Below are 20,047 nucleotides of genomic sequence, written 5' to 3'. Positions count from 1 at the left end.
ATGAGTGATAACATAGGGGACGAAATGCTTGGTGGACAAAAATGTGCACAAAAATTACTTACTGGAGATGAAACGCAGCTACTTGTCAAAGGTGTTGTTAGCGATAGTGATGGACACTTTCACAGGGGAGTCCAAGAAGTCATGAAGAGCGCAGCTGGTGTAGATCCAACATCATACCTTTGTGTCAATCACCTGAAGCGGTCTCTGTGTAAAAAATTGGAAAGACTTACTCTAAGCAAAAATACTTTCCCAGGTAAAACTTCAAGACTGAGAGACAAGCAGCAGAGAGCAATGGCAGGCGACATTGCTTACAGGGTTCAAGCTGAATTAAATTCAGCACATAATCAATCAGGGGACATTTTAGTATACAAAGAACAGTTGCAAAGATGTGGGGAGGCAATGATTTTGTGTTATACTGGAAATCATGAACTGTGCTGGAACCAGAGCCTAGCATGTAACGGAGGGTTCAAATTTCCCTTTTTACCTCTGGAGTTTAGACAGCGGATAACGCTTAATATGAGAGATCAGCAACAAATTTTGGGAACAATACGTCAAAGACTGTCCACTCAAACCCTCAGGAGAACACGGTTTAATTTGTCAACACAAAAGGCAGAGTCAATGAATTCTGCTTTCAGAGTAACCTACCCAAAGCATTCCACTACCTATGTCAGAAATCAAGCAAACAGAGAGCATTCTGCAATACAACTTACCAACGGGGGCCCCGCATCGATCCTTGACAAGGCCTTAGCTGCCCAGGTTCCAGTGAAAGGGGGATCAAGACTTCGACACAAGCTCTTGCATCTGCAGCAGAGAAGGGACTACTGGAGAAAGAGAAGTAAAAAGATGACAGCAATTAAGTCCAAAGCTACACATAGGGAGTATAAATACAAACTGTATCAAAAGGTAAAAAGGTGGAAAGATGACAGCAATTTCCACTCTTATGTGAAGGGACAATTAGAAAACACTCACATATCTATTCAAAGTGATCACTCCTATGACAGAAAGATCTGCGATAAAGGGGAAACTAGATCTTGACTTTGGATCACTTTATTTGTTTAATAATTATGTAGTCTAGGCCCAGACCTCTATGCCTAATTTCCCTAAAATTAGTTAATAAACTCACTGTAGTCTCAGTTAGTCACAGTGATACTTAAGTCAGGCTGATATGATGCAAGGGGGCTCGTGGGATTGGCAAGTTTTCAAATTATGGCAAATTTGACGCTGTTTGTTCTCTTCATGGCTCTCAAACACTAAATGGCTTGGCCTCACACAGATGCCATTACCGCAAAGGTGAGAGGCATGGAGCTCAGACGAAACCTCCCAAGTCATCGCCACCCTTGTCATCAGCACAAGCCGATGGGCATGCCTAGTGGTCTTACGGCTGCCTGGGGCTGGGATGTTCACATCCACTAAGCCATACCCATTTTTTGTTCGCCCTTTAAATGGCCAGCATGCCGACGGCTCATTTCCCCTCTTTTCTGTCTTACTGTCCAATAGTTTTGAATATTTGGAACACCATTCCTGATGTGGATCAGCCATGATTGTGTAGGCCTACAGCCAAATAACATTAATTAATAATAGTAAGTTTTGCCCTCTGTAATGAATTTCAGTAACCAGACATTCATTGCTATAAAATTCCATATAAAAACTTCAAATTTTACCTTGCCATGTTATTCCTTTTAACTTGACTGAAAATCCTATCTTAGGAAGATGTTGAAAGAGAATTACTAACAATAAACTAGGTGCCGGTGTCGGTGCTGGCCTGTTTATGTTTTGGTCTACGATCTACACGTATTTCTGATTACTACGCGCGTGCTAGTCTTGCATTTAAGACCCCAATGTAGGAGAGTGCCAAAATTACATACAAAGTCAAAGCAATGGCAAAAGTGGCATTTTTATATTTGTTTGAGTATTTTGAAGAAAATGGTGCCTAGTTAGCTGCCAATTGGGTTTTCATGATAGAACAACAGGGCAGGCATTTATTCAGAGTGTTTGCACACCTTCTTTTTAATCAGTTTCCCTTCCAGCAGCAATTACATCCAACTAGCCCTGTTTACTGCACAATACCTGTTGAGGGCACACACCACTAACTATTTCCCCATAGACTCATGTGTTAAAAATGAGATTTGAAAAAATCGCCAAAAATAAGTCTTAGAAATGACATCATCCACACCTTTATCATTTGGTAGTGTATCCAATATCCTTCAAATGCTAAAGATATGAAAGGGTGTTTTTCAATATTTTTTCGCGCTACAGGGGCTCAAACCAAGACTACGTGCAAACTTGGTTGCAGTCACAGTGCTCACAGGGTTTCTTGGGCAACTAATTAAGGTCCCATAAAATCTAGCATTGACAAATTACTGCTCTCCCATGGGACTGAACAGATCCAGTAGTAATCCCTCTCTATGCCCATATGAAAAAAATTGCTGAGATATGCACCGTTGATTTTATATGAATATTTTTCCAACCATTACGTCATTTTAGGTACGGGTCTAAAGGGGATTCCCGAAATTGCCGGATCCTATTAGTGGTGTGCGCCCTTAGCTTGCCTTAAACCAGGGCTCCACACTAACCCATTTTTTTCTACTGGTCCAACCTATTCATGTCGGACCAGTAGATACCCAGTTTTTCAAATTTTTACTGGTCCGAACCTAAAATCTACTGGTCCCAAAAAATAAAGAAAACATTAAAAAAGGCGCAATTTTATTTTTCTAGCATTTTGTTACCCCCCCCCCCCAAATAAAATGAAGGAACGAAGGACAAAAAGAAAGCAAGACAGAAACGAAGAAAGAAAGGAAAGAAAGAATAAAAGAAAGGAAGGAAGGAAGAAAAAAAAAGAAAAGGTAAAGAAAGGATAGATGTGAAGGAAGGGAAAAAAAGAAAGAACTAAAGAAGGAAAGGAAGGAAGGAGTAAAGAAGGAACAAAAATAAGAAAGAAAGAAAAGAAAAAAGAAATGAAGGAAAGAAATGAAGCAAGCAATACAGAAAGAAAGAACAAATCCAGAAAGTAGTAAAGGAAAGAAAGAAGCAATACAAAAATAAAGGGTAAAAGGAGAGATGGAAAGAAGGACAAAAGAAAGAAAGAGAGGAAGGAAGGATTGAAAGAAGGAAGAAAGGAATTAAGGAAGAAATAAAGGAAAGGTTAAATGATAGACAGAAGGAAAGAAATGAAGGAAGGGAAGGAAAGAAGCAAGCAATATAAAAAAAGAAAAGATGAAAGGGAGAAAAAAGAAGGACTGAGAGACAAAGAAAGGAAGGAATGGAAGAATAAAGGAGAGAAAGGAAGCAAGCAGTCAAAAAAAAGGGAAGGTAAAAGGATAGATTTAACAACTTTTAGGGAAAAAGGAAAGAACAAGACAGACGAAAGGAAGGAATGAATTTAAGAGAGAGAGGGCTGAAAGAAGGAAGAAAAAAGAAAGGGTAAATAAATGATGGATGGATGGAAGGAAGAAACAAAGAAAGTAACAAAGAATGAAGGAAAGAAAAGGGTAAAAAGAAGGAAGGAAAGAAAGGAAGAAGAGAAGAGATGAATATAGGATGGATGGACTCAAGAATTAAAGAAAGGAAAATATCACACACAAAAAAGAAAGAAAGAAAGAGAGAGAGAAAAAAGAAATAGAGAAAAATATTATTAAAAAGGATAGAAAGAACGAATTAAAGAAAAAAAATTGAAAGAAGAGAGGGAAGAAACAAAGAAAGATTTAAAAGAAATAAGGAAAGAAAGATAGGAAGAAAACAGAAGAAGAAAGCTAAAACTATCAAATAATTTATCAGTTTCTTTTGGCTCAATTAAAATAGCTACGAAAGAAAGAAAGAAACCAAGTGTATCAACACACACACATAAATGCATATGTGGGGCTATTATGTATTCAGACAATATCACCCGAAACCCGATCTGTTTGAACCAAAACAGAAGTGAAAATTTCTCCTTTTACTGCTTACAAATGACAGAGTTACTCCAAATTTTAGGAAATATGGACATTATAAGAGCCTTTCATGAGTATGAATCGTGAATTTTGACAGTTCTGTGAGAGATTTCTGCCAGAGTTTAGCCAAGCTTCGTTCGCGCAGCCAGTAGAGAATTTACCACGTGCAGAGATGCCAACCTCCAAAAAGCAAAAACAGTATTCTGAGAGGAAAAAAACAGTATTTTGATTTAAAAAAAAGTATTTTGTAAAATATAACGAAGCAAAACGACCGAACCGTGGCACAAAATAAAAAAAGGGAATCACTGAAAATAATTATAAAAGAAACAAAGAAAAAATGAATTAAAGAAAATGAAGGAAAAAAGAAAGAAAGTTAGAATAAAAGAAGGATGAAAGAAATAATAAAGGAAAGAAGAAAGGTTTCCTTCATTCTTTGAAATAAATAAAAAAGAAAAGAGGAAAGAAAAAGAAAGGAAGGGATGATGAATGAATGTTTAAACGAAAGAAAGGAAAAGAAAAAACATGGAGGATGAATGAAGGAATGAAATTTTTTTTCATTCCTTGAGAAAAAGAAAGAAGAAAACAGAAAGGGAGGGAGAAAGGAAGGAAGGGAATAGCAAAAAGGAAAAAGAATGAAATAAAGGATGAAAGAGAGGAAGGAAAGAATAAAAAAGAAAGAAAATAATAGGAGAGAAAGAAAAAAAAAGGGAGAGGAAGGGAAAAGGATGCAAAGACAATTTTAAGAAATGAAAGAATGAAAGAAAAAAAAAAAAAAAAGGAAAGTAAGAGAAAGAAAGAAAAACAATGAGGGACATGTAAAGAAGGAAAGAATGAAGAAAATAAATGAACACAGAAAAAAGCAAGGAAATCTAGGAAATAATAAGAAATAAATATAGATGGTATGGAAAAGCGAATTTAGAAAAGATAGGATGGAGAAAGAAGGAATGGAAAAAGAAAAAGAAAGAGAAAAAATCAGGAAGGAAGATAAGAAAGAATAAGGGAAAGGAAAAGAAAAGGAAGGAAAGAATGAATGAAGCGAAAGAGAGAGTGAAAGCAAGAAAAGAATGAAAGAAAAGAAGAAAGAGGGAATGACAGAAAGAATGAAAAGAGAAGAGGAAGGGAACAAAAAAAAAATAAGGAAAGAAAGGAGAAAGGAAATAAAAGGAAAATAAGAAAAGGAAGGGAAGAACAAAAAATGAACAGAGAGAGAGAAAGGATCAGGAAAGAAAGCTAGGAGAGATTTGAAATAAGATAGAACAAAAAAGCAAGCAGGAAGGATAGAAGAAAGGATGAAGAAAAAAAGATAGAAAAGAAAGAAAATGAACGAAAGAAAGCAATAAAGAAAGAAATGAAGAAAGAATTAAAGAGGAAAAAAATTCCAGCTTTAAGCAAACAAAACAAATGTAATCATGTAACAAAAATCTTACTGATAATTGTCTTTTTTATAATATATTTAAAAATTGTTAGAAAACTAACATGTTTTAGAAACGAATAAAATTTCAAAGTGAAACATTGTCAAACCTTAATAAAATGAACATCGCGGCATCGCACCATCTCTCTTCCCAATCTTGTCTTGTTATCGGTGCGAACACGATAAGACTCAATTTCACTCAAAACAAAAGCTGAAACAACTAGACCGAACTAGTAATGAAAACTCGATAACTTGCTCCTACGACTACATCACCAAATCATTAATCTGAGGATCCATATAATTATATGTAATTATAAAAACGTCCTGCCGATTTTGTGATTATTTTGTTGGAAAAACTATTAATCATGTGAGATTGTTCACTTTGATTTAGAGTTTGCAAATCTCCTCCGATCACGCAAGCCTGCCACACACCACACAGGCAGGCAGGCCAAGCCACGTGCGGCAGCTGGTACATGTACACTGTATGCTAACTTTGCGTGTGTGTGTGTGTCTGTGTGTAGATCCCAGAAAATCACGGGAAATGGCTTGCAGTTTGAATTGATCTGAGTTAGTTTTTAACTTTGTTTTTTCTCTCTCTCTTCTGTATTTTTGCTTGTGAAATATCGGAGAACTTTGTAAACTTTAATCTTACACTGAGAAAGGGCATGACCAGTTTTGAAAAGGGCACGTCGGCCAGGTAGAAAAAAAGGGCACAGCCTTTTTGGCCGTGAATTGATCACTTTTTGTAAAGGCATCACGGACAGTTATAGGGGCATCGACGGCCTGGCCGTCGATTAATTTTATGGTATACCTTAATTTATGCCCTGCACAAAACACCACCACATTGGGGATTTTTTATGCGTAATTCTTTACCGCACTACCTATCGTAATGCACACTCACCTTAAACACCCAGCTAGCTAAACACAATGCATATTGGACACGATCGAAATCTTAAGAAAACGTATTTTACAAAGAAAAAAAGTAACGCCGTATTTTGGGTGAAAAAACGTAACAAATACGGCAAAAACGTAACGGTTGGCATCTCTGCACGTGGGTTGTGTGGCTGGCTACATGTACACTGCATGCTACTTTAGTAACACTTGCGTGCGATTCATTCTGTGTGTATTCTGTGTGTGAATGACAGAATTTAACGGGGGGAAATGGTTTGCAGTGAATTTGACCATTTCTAGAAAAGTTATTGGCCCAACAATGGTTTTTATTACTGGTCATGTCGGACCCTTAAATCTTGCTATTTTTGCAAAAATTACTGTCCCGACAATGATATTTTTTACTGGTCATGTCGGACCAGTAAATCTTCCTATTTCTGAAAATCTACTGGCCCGACAGCGATTTTTACCGGTCTGGGACCGTCGGACCGGCGCTAGTGTCGAGCCCTGCTTAAACTAATGTTGTAACCCGCACCCGTTGCGGTACGGGTTAACCTGCCGGTTAGACAGGAATAACCGTCGTTTCTGGGGATTTATTCAACAATTTCTGACATTTTACTATAATCCCCATTTACCGACGGTAGTGTGTTAGTGCGAGCCTGCATGTGTAATCTGGCTCGACATTTCGGAGGGTGGGTTTTGTCCAGATTTTTCATTTCTTTTAGATTCTAAATGACATTATATCATCTTGAACGAAGGCCCACTATTTTCTTTAGACTCTAATCTTTCTATTGATACGATGTAAAATCTATAAAATATCGAAAATATACGTTACCGATGAGTTATTCCCCGTATTGTAATTATTATTGTTGTGAGTCGCCGTGTCGACTGTCCTGGACTGAAAAACAACATTGCCGATCTTTGCTATGCAGCCTGGGCTAGCTAGCGCGCGCTGAGCTGCGGCTCCGATCTGAGGAGTTAATTGCGCAATGCTTTCAATTTCGAGATCAGAGCGGACCCATTTCGTGGTACAAAGTCACCCAAAAAAACATTTTCTCTCCGGAATAAAAGGCGAATTTGCAAATTGTAAGTAAATTCACTCTAGGCTAGGTTAGTAGTTGGCATATATTTTCCTGATTTGAGCCTGTATAGTGTGGGGATTGCAGAAATAATTTTTATTTTTCAAAGATAAATTGACTTGCGGGTTAAAACCCGACGGGTCAGCGGGTCCCGCTTGCAAATTATTGGATTATACGGGACGGTACGGTTCGGGTTTTCACTTGCGGGTTACAACATTACCTTAAACTAAGTTACACTAAGGCTTAAGTTACTACTAGCCCACCTCCTCACTGCAAACATCCTGCCTGTGGGGGAATCTACAGGTAGGACTATGGTTTGCCCCGGGGACCTCGACACGTCTTCAGACAGTGTCGAGGTCCTGAAAAAGGCTGAATGAATGCCACCACTCATTTATAATTATCACCAGAGTACAAAAATTCGCGATGTTTGGCATTAAAAAACCGATGATCATAATCAATTAAAAATCTAACGAGTACAGTCAGTCGGCAAGCCCCTGTTTTAATGAGCAAATGAGCAAGATTTATCCAAGTCCTCTCGCGGCTTAATTCATGTCCCTGCAAAATCTCGTGAATTGTGAGACTTTCTTTCTCAAACTAAAGAATTTAACCACTTTCTCTTGAGTAATATTGATTATTTTTGTACCATGGGAAACAGTAAATGTTATTCCTTTATATTAGTAATTTTTTGTGAATAAAATATTTTGATAAATAAGTGAATTTTGTACCTGAAAAGATGCATCAAACAGAGTTTTCTTCCTCTGTTTTCACTTGCAAATTCATGAAATTGTGCAACATTTTGTGTTTTAGGCACAAACATAATTTATATCATCAGAAAGCTCAAACTCTATACTTTCTTACATTCAATGTCACTCTCGATATGTGGCATCTTTTAGATGGGTCAGCAGCCAGCTTTTTCCATCAAGATGCAAGACGAGATTTCTGAAATTTCTGAGTTACATAAAATCCAGAGTTCTGATTGGCTGAATAATGTTTTCAAACCAACAGGCGCGGGTAATTTGAAGAGATTACCACATGGTGAGTGTGACCTTGCAGAGGCCTAACCCAGGGAGCGCCGGCCCGCAAAGCGGGCCGGCGCCTAGGAGCTCACCGTGTATTTACCCATACTCACGGGACAAGGGTAGATTATGGTCAAAATATCTAGCAAGATAAATTGTGAAAACAGAAATTATGCACTTACCACAATTATATGGATGAAGGTCTATCGAGTGGTAGAATCCTGACATCGAGGCACAGACTGGAACCTCAAAAAAACGAAAAGTTCTCTCCTACCCCAGTCTCGATCGGCCATTTTGTTATGATTCATATCAAAAATGGCCTATCGAGACTGGGTAAAAGGAGAGAACTTTTCGTTTTTAGAAAAAAAAAGCCTCTTAGACGCCAGGAAACCAATCAGACAAGCAAGATTCGCGGCGACTTTACGGTCCTACAATGAGCAACTCAATTCTTATTAATTATAGGCCTATACATATCCCACAGAGATTTATATACTCAATGATTGAAGCTTAACAAATGCCAACAAGATGAAAGATAACATATTAATCTAAACAAACTTATAAATTATAGTCATATTTCATGATTCTATACTCTACCTTATGATCTCCGTTCAAACATAATACAAATTAATATTGAAATAGGCATGTATGAAAATGGTTGTTGGATGATAATGAGATTTGCATATATTTTCATTTCATTTATTTATTTTAAATTCTCATTAAAACATACAACATAAAATTCAAATTGAAACTAAGGATACATGCACAGTATACAAAATAAACAAAATGGAAAACATAACAAGAGAGAGAGAGAAAAAAAAAATATGTGGGAGCCAGCATATGACTCCGTGTTGATATTTTTAAAATCATTTTACATCACGGAGTCCTCTAGGCTAAGCCAGCACAGGCCTTTCAGAGGCTGCAGGGTTCCAGAAAATAGGCATCAATATATTAAAGAGATGATTTGCTGATCATTCAATAATTTTGATCAACGAATATATTCCTTTAAAGCTAGATTACTGTAGTTGCAGTAAAACCACTCACACAACATGCGAGGTTAGTATACTAACCTCGCACAATGCATGTAATTTCATAATGAATTTTGACGTTTTCATTCATCACACGAATGTGAGAATATGAAACACGCCTAAATCTTCACAATATACTAAATTTAGTTATCTTAATCTTATAATGTAATCTAATTTTAAAAATCAGCACGAACTTATCTATAAAAATGGATTTTAAACGCTTACCTCCAAATCTCAGCCAGCTACTCCGTCCGATCCTTAATACTGCGGTGGAAATTACGCAAACAACAATCGAAATGCGAATTTTTCCTATCGAACAGTCTAGATTCAAGTCGCCGGCGCATAATAGGAAATTGTACCAAAAATCAACAGGTTGCATGTCACGTATAATCGCTGATGGCGCTACATCATAAAATAACGCTGAACAGCGAAAAAAATGCGGAGCGCCTAGAACGCAGCCAGCAGTACAGCTGATCTGACGTTAACGACGTAAACAAGCAAGTTTATTAAATAATATCGCGCGCCCTCTCTGTGCGTATAGAGAGAACCAGCGAATCGGGGCCATGCCTGCTTCGACATCAAGAAAAATCATCGATATAAAGTACCAGAAAGACAGAGAGGAATTGAAATTGGCTTCATATCGTTTTGTAAGTTTCATATCCAAAGCTTATCTGATCTTAAATCCATATATATTGCTAATTTAAAATATATAGCCCGAAAGGCATTTTAAGTGCAGTGCAAGTGGTTATCCTGTGGACGGCGGCGGTAATGTACTCATAGGTGCAGTAATACACTAATTTCGTGAGAAAGTCTGTAAAACCAAGGTTAAGTATGACTATAATATCGTTGTGGATCTAGATGTGTACAGTTACATAAACTGAACTTTGTGAAATCATAAGATCTAAGCTGAAATACGATCACACTGAAGATCGCCAACACAGATAGGCACATGTGGGACAGTGTATTATTATTGCTGGAATAAAGACCCGACGGAAGTGACCGAATCCGCGCTTATTTTGCTTATTTCTCAGCAATTACACAATTTCTTCCAGAATCCTTTGGCACATATTTTTTATTCATACAAACAGACACTTGAGTGGTCATTATATTAGATTCTGTAAAAAGTCATTTTGAGATCGTTACCAGAACTGGAATTTACCTTTAATATATGAGTGTTCATTTATTTCTTCACTTGTTTATTTACCTATATCTATACAGTTTCCAATAATAATAATAATTAAGAAAAAACTTGTAGTACGACACCATGTGCATAATCTCTCGAAAACAAAGAAGAAAAAGAGAGGATAAAGACAAGAAGAAAATTAGAGAAAAAAAAAAGAACAGAAGAAAAATGACGAAGAAGAAAACAAAAGAAAAGAGAAAAAAGAGCAAAAGGCAAAAGAGAAGAACAAAAGAAGGGAAGAAAGAAAAGAAAACCGACAAAAAAAATGAAAAGAAGGTAGAGGAACAAAATAAAAAGAATAAAAACAGGGGGGAAAAGAAAATAAAACAGTTACAGAAGAAAAGAAAAGAATGGAGGAGAAAAAAAAGAAAGAAAAACAAATAATTCAAACGAAAATATGTTTATTTCTTTCAAAGAAAAAAACCAAAGCCGTAGCTAAAATAGTCATGTTGACTGGAAAAGGGAGAAGCAAGAATTTACGGAACTAGACTCATGAATATTCATAACAATCTCTCCGACGCATCAAATGATAGCCTTTTGTTGGGGCCTTCTGTTGTATTTTCTATATGGACATTAGTGGTATTGGCAGGATCTGATGATAACACGAACTTACTAAAATCGCATCTCCAATTTTTTTATTTTTTTATTTCTTATAAGTATGTTTTATTCTCTTTTATCTTTTTTTTGTTGCCCGTTTGGTGGTAAAAATAAATTTATCTCGTTGCCTCGTCAAAAGGCTATGTCGATCCTCCATTGCTTCCTGTACGAACGACTTTTAATGCACACTGGCAAATTTTTCCGACGTTTTTGCTTAGTTTTGGGGCATTATCTCTTAGTTTTGATGATCGTGTATATTGCGGCTCAAGTTGTGAGTATGTATTGATTTCCTTTATTACAGTTTTGTCCAATTTTATTGCTTTTCCTGTGATTCCTGATGCTCACTCGGTTTCATCTGGTGAGTCAGGGGGAAACACCACGCAGCCCGAACACAGTACATTGTGTTCGGGCTGCTACAGTAACACTATGGTATGCCAATGCTGTAAACAGCACACACTTTAAAAAGATCATTAAAGTATGTATGACTTAGTTAGAGTCCCGGGGGGGGGGGGGGGCACTCAGTATATAAATAATGCATGGTGGGTATGTGCCGTGAAGGCATAGCATTTGTCTTATTGAGAAAAAGAATAAAGAAAGCCGCTCCAAAGCATAGCATTTTCTTCTTATCGAGAAAAATGAAGAAATCCGCAACAAAGCTTCGCATATTTTCCGTTACGCCATTCCGTCCGTATTGATCTGCTACAATGAGCCGCAATTTTGGTGAAATGCGGCAGCAGAGCGCTGTCTGACCATCGCCTCTGCGCTTGCGCACCCGGCGACCCATTCCAAGGACCCCCGTTTTCACAAACATTTGTAGTTTCGAAGCCCGTTCCGAGGACCCTCCTTTTTACAAAAAGCCCGCTCCAAGGCCCCCGTTTTTGGTCTCGCCCGCGGCACATACCTACTATTTTTTGGCCGAGTACCTCCCCGACCCCCCCCCCCCCCCCGGGGTTAGAGTCACACTTAATGTAGGTAGGTTACAAAAAAAAAAAAAATTGAGAAATGAGGTGTTTGCTTCATAGCATCATTAAGAGCTCATCAAGACCTTTCATTTAATACCTCATTCATTTCAATAGCCCCAGTAACAAGAAAGTTAGTTCGTACAAATCGCCTATTCAATTATACATGTATGTATTCCTTTGTTTTTGAAAACAAAAGTTGTGATCTTAATTGGGATCAAGTCCAAGGTGCACTAAAGAAGAAACAACAATGCGCATAAATTGGCATACATGGAAGTGCCCAACAACACTCCCAAAAATTACAGCCGCCGCCGAAACAGGGACATAAAAAAACACACTTAGCGTCAGTAGATTTCTTTCAAATTTCACCACAATGTAGTTGAAATGCTGTTCTATCAGAATGAATACCTTTTAGAGTGGGATGATACCTGTTATTATATGAATAGCAAGAGTTTGAAAGCAAGGCAAAAGTTCCAGTAGCACACAGTCGCAAGATCACAGAGTGAGGTTTTTTTTCAAGTCTAGACAGCTGCCATAAACATTCAACTACATAAAAACAGTGATGTCATGGGGAATAACCTTTCCTTGCACATGCAAACACAATACAAAGCAATGCCCCCACAGTCAACCTGCAATTACAGGCAGCACACTCAATGCCTCATTCAGAATGCACCTAGAGGGCGCTTTCGTAACATACCTACATTAACTTAATGTCTAGTTGCGTGTGGTATAAAAGGCATGACCGCATTCCATTGTTTAACTGGGCGTTGTGGCATGCGCCTGTAAACCAAGCTATGTGGGGGAAGTTACAAATTGATGCAGAGGTTCGAGGTTTGAGCCCTGGTCACGTCTTTCGGATGGTGACGTTAAAGGTCGGTCCCAGACGTAAATAATCATATCTGATTGATGCACGCCTGACAAAACTCAAATACACACACACATTGGTCAGATCATGCCAGGATGACACGCATTACTGCGTATTGATCAATAAGATTGCGCTTTGCTAATCATATACACGTTGGTGTGACTCTAACTAAGTCATAAATAAATCATTGTGAAACACCCCCCTGGTAAGGAAATTTGCATAGATCTACATGTAAACGCATTTATATTTGTTTTGGGTGATATAATGTAGATCTACAAGATCTATCTGTTTTTTTTTGTAAGAAAAAAAAAACCCACTGTTTGATAATCAACCTGAGGATTAGAAATTAGCCCAATGAGCATAAATAGTCTCTTGTACAAACCAATGATTTGACAAGCATTTCTAAGATAGGGAAGATTCTGTTTTTGGCAGATTAAGAGTTTGTATGAAATTGCCATAAGTATGAGGTAAATGTTTGACCTCCATGGTGCATACATTAATCTGAATTTCCATGAACACTAATCTTTAATAGAAATGAGAATAGAGATGGAGTACAATAGTTTTGCCAATCACTTTAATTCTTGTGCTGTTTGTATTTTCAGGAATCTTGATCCTTAAGCAAAATGCAGAGATGGAGACCATGAACCCTCTGCAGTTGTCAAGTCCTGACGAAATTGGAACCACCGACCAACCACAAATCAAGGAAGAAGTGGGAATGAATGAGTTACATTCCCAATCAGATTCAATATTCTCAAGAAACATAAGCCCAAAGCAAGAGATAGAGACTTTAATCCTGATGCAGTCTTCAAATTCTGGGGAAATAGGAACTTTACAACTGCAAATCAAACAAGAAGTGGAGAACAGTGACTTACATGTAGATTCCCAATCAGATTCAATGTTTTCAGGAAACATGAGCCCAAAGGAAGAAATAGAGACTCTAACCCCAATGCAGACTCCAATTCCTAGGGGTGTAGGAACTGTCCAACCACAAATCAAACAAGAATTGGAGAACAGTGACTTACATTCCCAATCAGAAGCTTTGTTTTCATCAGTCACCTTTCAATTCATCGTCAAGGAAGAGGAGTCGGCCACACCATCGTCTGCTGGTGAGAATAGTTTGGACATCTCCCATCCTCCGACGTTCACCATCAAGACAGAACCGGAAGATGAACAGAATGAAGTTGATTTTGATCTACAAAAACAAGAAGGTACCTTTAATAGTTCTACTTTAAATTATTTTTAAAAAGGGGGCATGGGGAGGGGGGCTAATTACTGAATAATTTTTTGCATATCCAAAGTATACTCAACAAAAGAAAAGAACACAAAACAAAACAGTAAGTCTCCCCTCCCCCTTCTCCCCCAAAACATCCATAATTTCTTAACCAGGAGGAGTTAAAAAAAAACTTTACATGCATCCGTAGGTATTTTTTCTTTTAAGCTTCCATCTTTATTAGAAATACTTGTAATGTTAATATCCTTCTGTACAAAGCAAAGTTAGAAGTAGGAGTGGGCTATACATGGGTCAAAAATACTTTTTTGTAATTTTAGTATGGCAACCGTTTTTTTAAATTCCTTGTAATGTATCTCAACATGAAATGACAATATTTTTTGTCTCGGGTCCGAGAAAAATGTGTGCCGGGCCAAAATCCTAAATGGTCGCCAAAACCCCCTAAAATCACAGTTTTGGCCACAATTTCTTTATAAATTTGGTGGTCGTTTTCCCTGGTTTTGGTGTCTATTCATATGTTTTTGAGGGCAGGCAATTTGTTTTCCTTTAATTAGTACTTTAAAACCATTATTTGTAGAGTAAAAAGGTAATTATACAAAAAAATTCAAATTTTTAAAGCCTTTTCAGCCTAAAAGTAGGTTTTATTGTCCTGGGGTTCTTGGATATTAGATGGTACGAGGTCAACAATAGCAAGCAGCTTCATCTAGCTATGTTGCTTTTATTCCTCTAAATTGGGGTTTTACGGATGTTTGTGAAATATATCTTATTAAATAAAAATATGTCAATTATCAATTGGGGCTATACAGTATACAATGTACTGTACATACTGCACTGCATAAATGCATTGGCCACCATGACAGATAACAAGGCCTGTATAAACTATAGTGTCATAGAAATGAGCTCTCAGGTTTAGAATTTGATGCCTCAGTAATTGAAGATATGTTTTGTCTCAGAAATTGAGGACATGTTTTGTCAGATATGCTAATTCAGGGGGTGGAGAGAGGTAATTAACCCCACATCATGGCATTTACACTAGCTATTTAACATTATGTTTACTTTATGGTAACTTGCATGGAATCCTTGATTCTGATTGGCTGTTGATCACCATTACCATAATAGTTATCTTTATACCCCATAAACACACGCCAGTTAGACCCCACAACCAGGTAAAAAAGCCTCCAAATGAAGAATATGGCTAAAATGTGATGTACGTATATATGATATGTGATATTTATAAAATGTGCAATTTACGTTGCTGGTTTCATCATGTACATCAGCTGACAAGCAGTCAAATTCACAATCTAATTCTAAACCTTAGGAGCTCATTTCTATGACACTATAGTTTATATGTATACAGGCCTTGTCATATGTCATGGTGGTCAATGCATGGATTTATGCAGTGTAGTACATACAGTACATTGTATACCATATAGCCCCATGGATAAATGACATTTTCTTTTATTTGATAAGATATATTTCGCAAATATCCATAAACCTCAAGTTAGAGGAATAAAAGCAATATAGCTATACTGTATAAGCTGCCTGCTACTGTTCAACTGGTATCGTATATCCAAGAACCACATGACGATGAAACCTACTTTTTGGCTGAAAAGGGGGCTTTAAAAATGGGGAAATTTAAGTAAAATCACCTTATAACTCTACAAATAATGATTTAAAATTACTAATTTTAAGAAAACAAATTACCTGCCCTCAAAAACATATGAATAGACACCAAAACCAGAGAAAAGACCATCAAATAAAAAAGTAGTGGCCCAAAATGTGATTTTGGGGGGTTTTGGCGGCCATTTTGGATTTTGGCCCGGCACACTTTTTTCTCTGACTCGAGATAAAAAATATTGTCATTTCATGTTGAGATAAGGTAAAAGGAACACAAAAAACTGTTGCCACAGTAAAACAAAAAAATCACCCATTTATAGCCCACTCCTATTAGAAGGAAAAATTGTCTTTTTCAAAGTCAGAAGCCTAAAATCATGATGTTGATTCCATTTTGTTGGAAATAGTTCCAGATTTTCAACATGAGACATGTTGAGAAGGCTTGTAAGAGATGCTTTCTTACATAGGCCTACAGTTGTAGGATGACTTTTGCCTCAACTTTTATGGTTGAATGAGCACAATACCAATTTTGATAAAATTGCATTTTTGGCACATTTGGAGAGTATCTTCTACAGTGATGAGAACAAAATAGAAAAAAAATGAAATTTTCAAAATTTGAAGGTTAGTACCGTACTACTGTTAATACTGTTTTTTTGCACTACATAACATTGCTTCTATATGACAAAGAAATATTCAGTAAAACTTCATGCTTCAGTAAACACAGACTGAAAAGTCCCTTCTAATTTCTTTGGCTACCTGTCACAGACCGTCCCTTTTTTTCTTCATTTTATAAGATTTTTATGAATTCCTATAAATGTCATACGCTTCTGTGAGTCCACATTTTAAAAATTAGGCCTTGCCTCACTCTTTGCCATATCAAATATTTGTTAATATGTTACTACATCTCTTTGTGAAATAAAAGTCATGTGCCAAGTTTCATGAAAAAACTCACATCAGAATCTACAAAAATGGTAAATAAAACAAGGCCTCATTTCAATTTTGTTGGAAGTTTGATTTCCTCTTATTGATCAATATTATGCAAAGTCTGGGCACCAAAGGGTTTAAGGTTATAACGGTTTGGTGAAACAAAAATTGAAAAAATAAATGTCTTGAACAATTATCATTTGGCAATTGGCAGAACATGTTTAAGCTACAATAACTGCTACATGTGGATTATGGATGATATTTTGTGCAAAAACAGATGAGTGAGGACACAATTAAGGAAGTCATCAGACTAATTTTCTTGGGGTTGAAATAAAACTTGAAAACGAAATTTCTTAGGCAAATTTCAAATTTAGTTATAAGGTACTTGCTGTTCTTATTCATCCATAACACTTACATGTATAACTTTGAACTGTTGATCAAGCACACTAAATATGAATAGGACTTTTTTTTTTTTTTCTACTAAATAGAAAACCACGCCTGAAGATATCAGGTGCCAGTTACATTTTCATGTACCATCATAACATCTTAAATTTATCATGCAAAACACATTTTCATTGTACATATTATCCATATTATAACTTGTTTTAGGGAATAAATTGGAATAGGGATAGCCCAATTTCAGCCAAAGAGGCCCAATACATGCATGAAATAATAAATAGGAAAACATCTCAAAGTATGTTTTTTCATTTCAGTTACATAAAATTATTAATTTTGTCTGGAAATACAGTGAATTTAGTGCAAGGGAAATTAAATGTTACAAAATGCTGATTTTTGCATTAAAATTCACATATTGCCTATCACAATATAAAATTTGTATTAGAAGCCTATTTGTTGGTAAGATACAAGTTCTGTATTGTATCTAACTCCTAAATAAGAAAAACAAATTATCTGAAGTGTTTTTCTGAAAAAAGTAGATCTTTAAAGTTGTCAAAACTGGATGTCGTGTCACTCACGTTTAAAAGACAAAAAAGTTTTCTAGACCTGTGTATTCTGAAAATTAATTTATCCCAGTACAGGAGCAAATACAGTTTTCCCATACCTTATTGTATATAAAGTAACTTGGTCCAATGTGTTAAGGTTAAGCTATAATTAACTGTTAAAGTTGTGTCGTGTCACTCACGGTCTCATATTGTGTATAAAAAAGGACATCGAATAATTTTTAAAGCATTTTACAAGATAAAGTCAGTGATGAAGTCAAAATGTTGTTCCTGACATCATTTAGGCCTATGAAAGGCTAATATTTTTCAATTTTCCCAACTTCACCCCTATCAATGGAAATATTGAATTTGACGTTGAGTTCATCTATTTTCTTTCCTCTCCATGGTTTCCTCAGTTTCAAAAATCCTGACAACTTTCCATTCGTGTGAAGACTCGGATCATAATTCATATTTTAATGATGTACTGAGATAAAAGAATATAACATAATCAATCAACACAAAATTATGAACATATCAAGAGAAAACCACTATACATAGTAATGAACATATTTATAGTGCATTAAGATTTGGCGATGGTTCAAGTTAGTCAGGTATGACTTGAACATTCTCTGTCTCCATTTACAGAAATGAGCAGAACGTTCACCTATCTTTTAAGGAATGTTATTTCTTTGTCTTACTAATTAAGAAAGGTTTATAAAGCTAACAACGTCAGGGATCTTATTTTGAAATTTGCAGAAATAGATAAAATATTCTTATGGTAGAAAAGAGTATGAAGAAATCTCTGTGAACACCAAACATTCTTTCAAAATCAGAAAAAACTCTTTCCTTCTGATTAATTAAAATTAACCTTTTTTGCCACAAAGCATGTGTTCGAGGACATGAAATAAACAATTTTTTTGCAAGAACATCTCAGGTGAGAATACACTGAGATTTAAAGAGCATTCTGGATATTGCTTGAAGTAGCTACATGCCTGGTTCAAAATCATTCTTTGTTCGGCCACCATTCATACCCCTAGTGATGAACTAGGGTCTGCACAGCAAACTACCGTGAGCGGGCTAATGTGGGTTCAGAGCAGATTTGCATTACACACAAAAATTGATAGAGTAAATTAGGTAGGTACCAACAAGTCCCAACCAAGACCGAAAATTTGCATTTAAGCAACTTTGGTGAGTTGCCTTGTTTTCATGTAGATCAATTTTTCTTGGGGGGTACCCTGGTTAGAACTGAGCTGGACCTCGGAAAAAGCTATAGAGGTATAGGGGGAGTATTTGATGGTTGGGGATGCTGAATTGAATTTCAGTGTAACATCCAAGGGCTCATCAAAGGAAAGGCTAATGATATGAAGTTGTACATGTAGGTAATACTAAACAGACTGTGCTGTGGCTTTTTGCAAGAATCAGGTACTAACTATGCGTCTTTCACCTCGTGGCTTTCCATGTATTACTCGTGGTTTGGTTTATTATCAGATATGATAATTAGCAATGAAAAACAGCTTGCAAGATTCCTGCTAAAAAATCATAACTCTGAATTTTGGTACAGTGCCTTTGGAGGGGTCCACATACAAGCAGTGTTCAGGAGAAAACCAATGCTTGATGAGTTGAACTTGATCCCTATTAAAGTTTCTCACAGATTTATCTATCTGAAGTGTGCAGCCAAGTAACTGTGGTTTGGTACAGTGTACAAAAAAAGACATTGAAGCTGCCAAGTCCTATTTGGACAAGGCCTAAAATATTTAAGGAGGATAATATTGTAATCCAATATTTCAAGAAAAAGGAGTCATACATGACATCATTGGCTACCAAACCATGCCAGATGGTGCGAGTGACTATTGAGAATACCTTTCTTACAAGGAAAAAATATTCCATCATTTGTGGATGCTGAATTGTAAACCCGTAAACTGTCAAATACAGATAAAGAGTTAAAGTTTTGAATGAAATCAGAGCACTCTTGAAAGATGTTTTTCTCCATTCACTTTGTACACAAATCTCCCCATTGACATTGTGTGTAAATATCCCATACGTAACATGTCCCATACGTAACAATTTTTTAATTAACTTTTGATTAAAAAGTAAACTATATTTTAGAAACTTTTTGTGGTATAACATTTTCATACTTAATTTATTAGAACTTCCCAGAGATGCAATAATACAAGTATTGTATTTTGAGAAATAACTTTAAAAAACATCCTCAAAATGTTACGTATGGGACATTCCATCCTTAGACAAGATCTAATTTGCATATTTAATTAGATGACACCACTTTTTTTCCCCAAAAGGAATAAGATGTTAGGGGTCCATGTCCCACCAATAACTAAATCTCACAAGTTTTGTTTTTATTTTCTATGAGATTTTATAATTGTCCCATACGTAACA

General features: G+C 36.4%; 1 pseudogene; it reads left to right on the top strand.

The window, feature by feature from the left end:
* The window catches only part of LOC135154980 (zinc finger protein 239-like), a 24,332-nt pseudogene continuing 4,285 nt past the window's right edge, over nucleotides 1-20,047 (top strand).

This window comes from Lytechinus pictus, chromosome 8 (assembly GCF_037042905.1).
Source record: "Lytechinus pictus isolate F3 Inbred chromosome 8, Lp3.0, whole genome shotgun sequence".
In the NCBI taxonomy this organism is placed as follows: domain Eukaryota; kingdom Metazoa; phylum Echinodermata; class Echinoidea; order Temnopleuroida; family Toxopneustidae; genus Lytechinus; species Lytechinus pictus.
The sequence above is the reverse complement of the archived record's forward strand: the minus strand, read 5'-3'. Positions and strand labels throughout refer to the sequence as shown.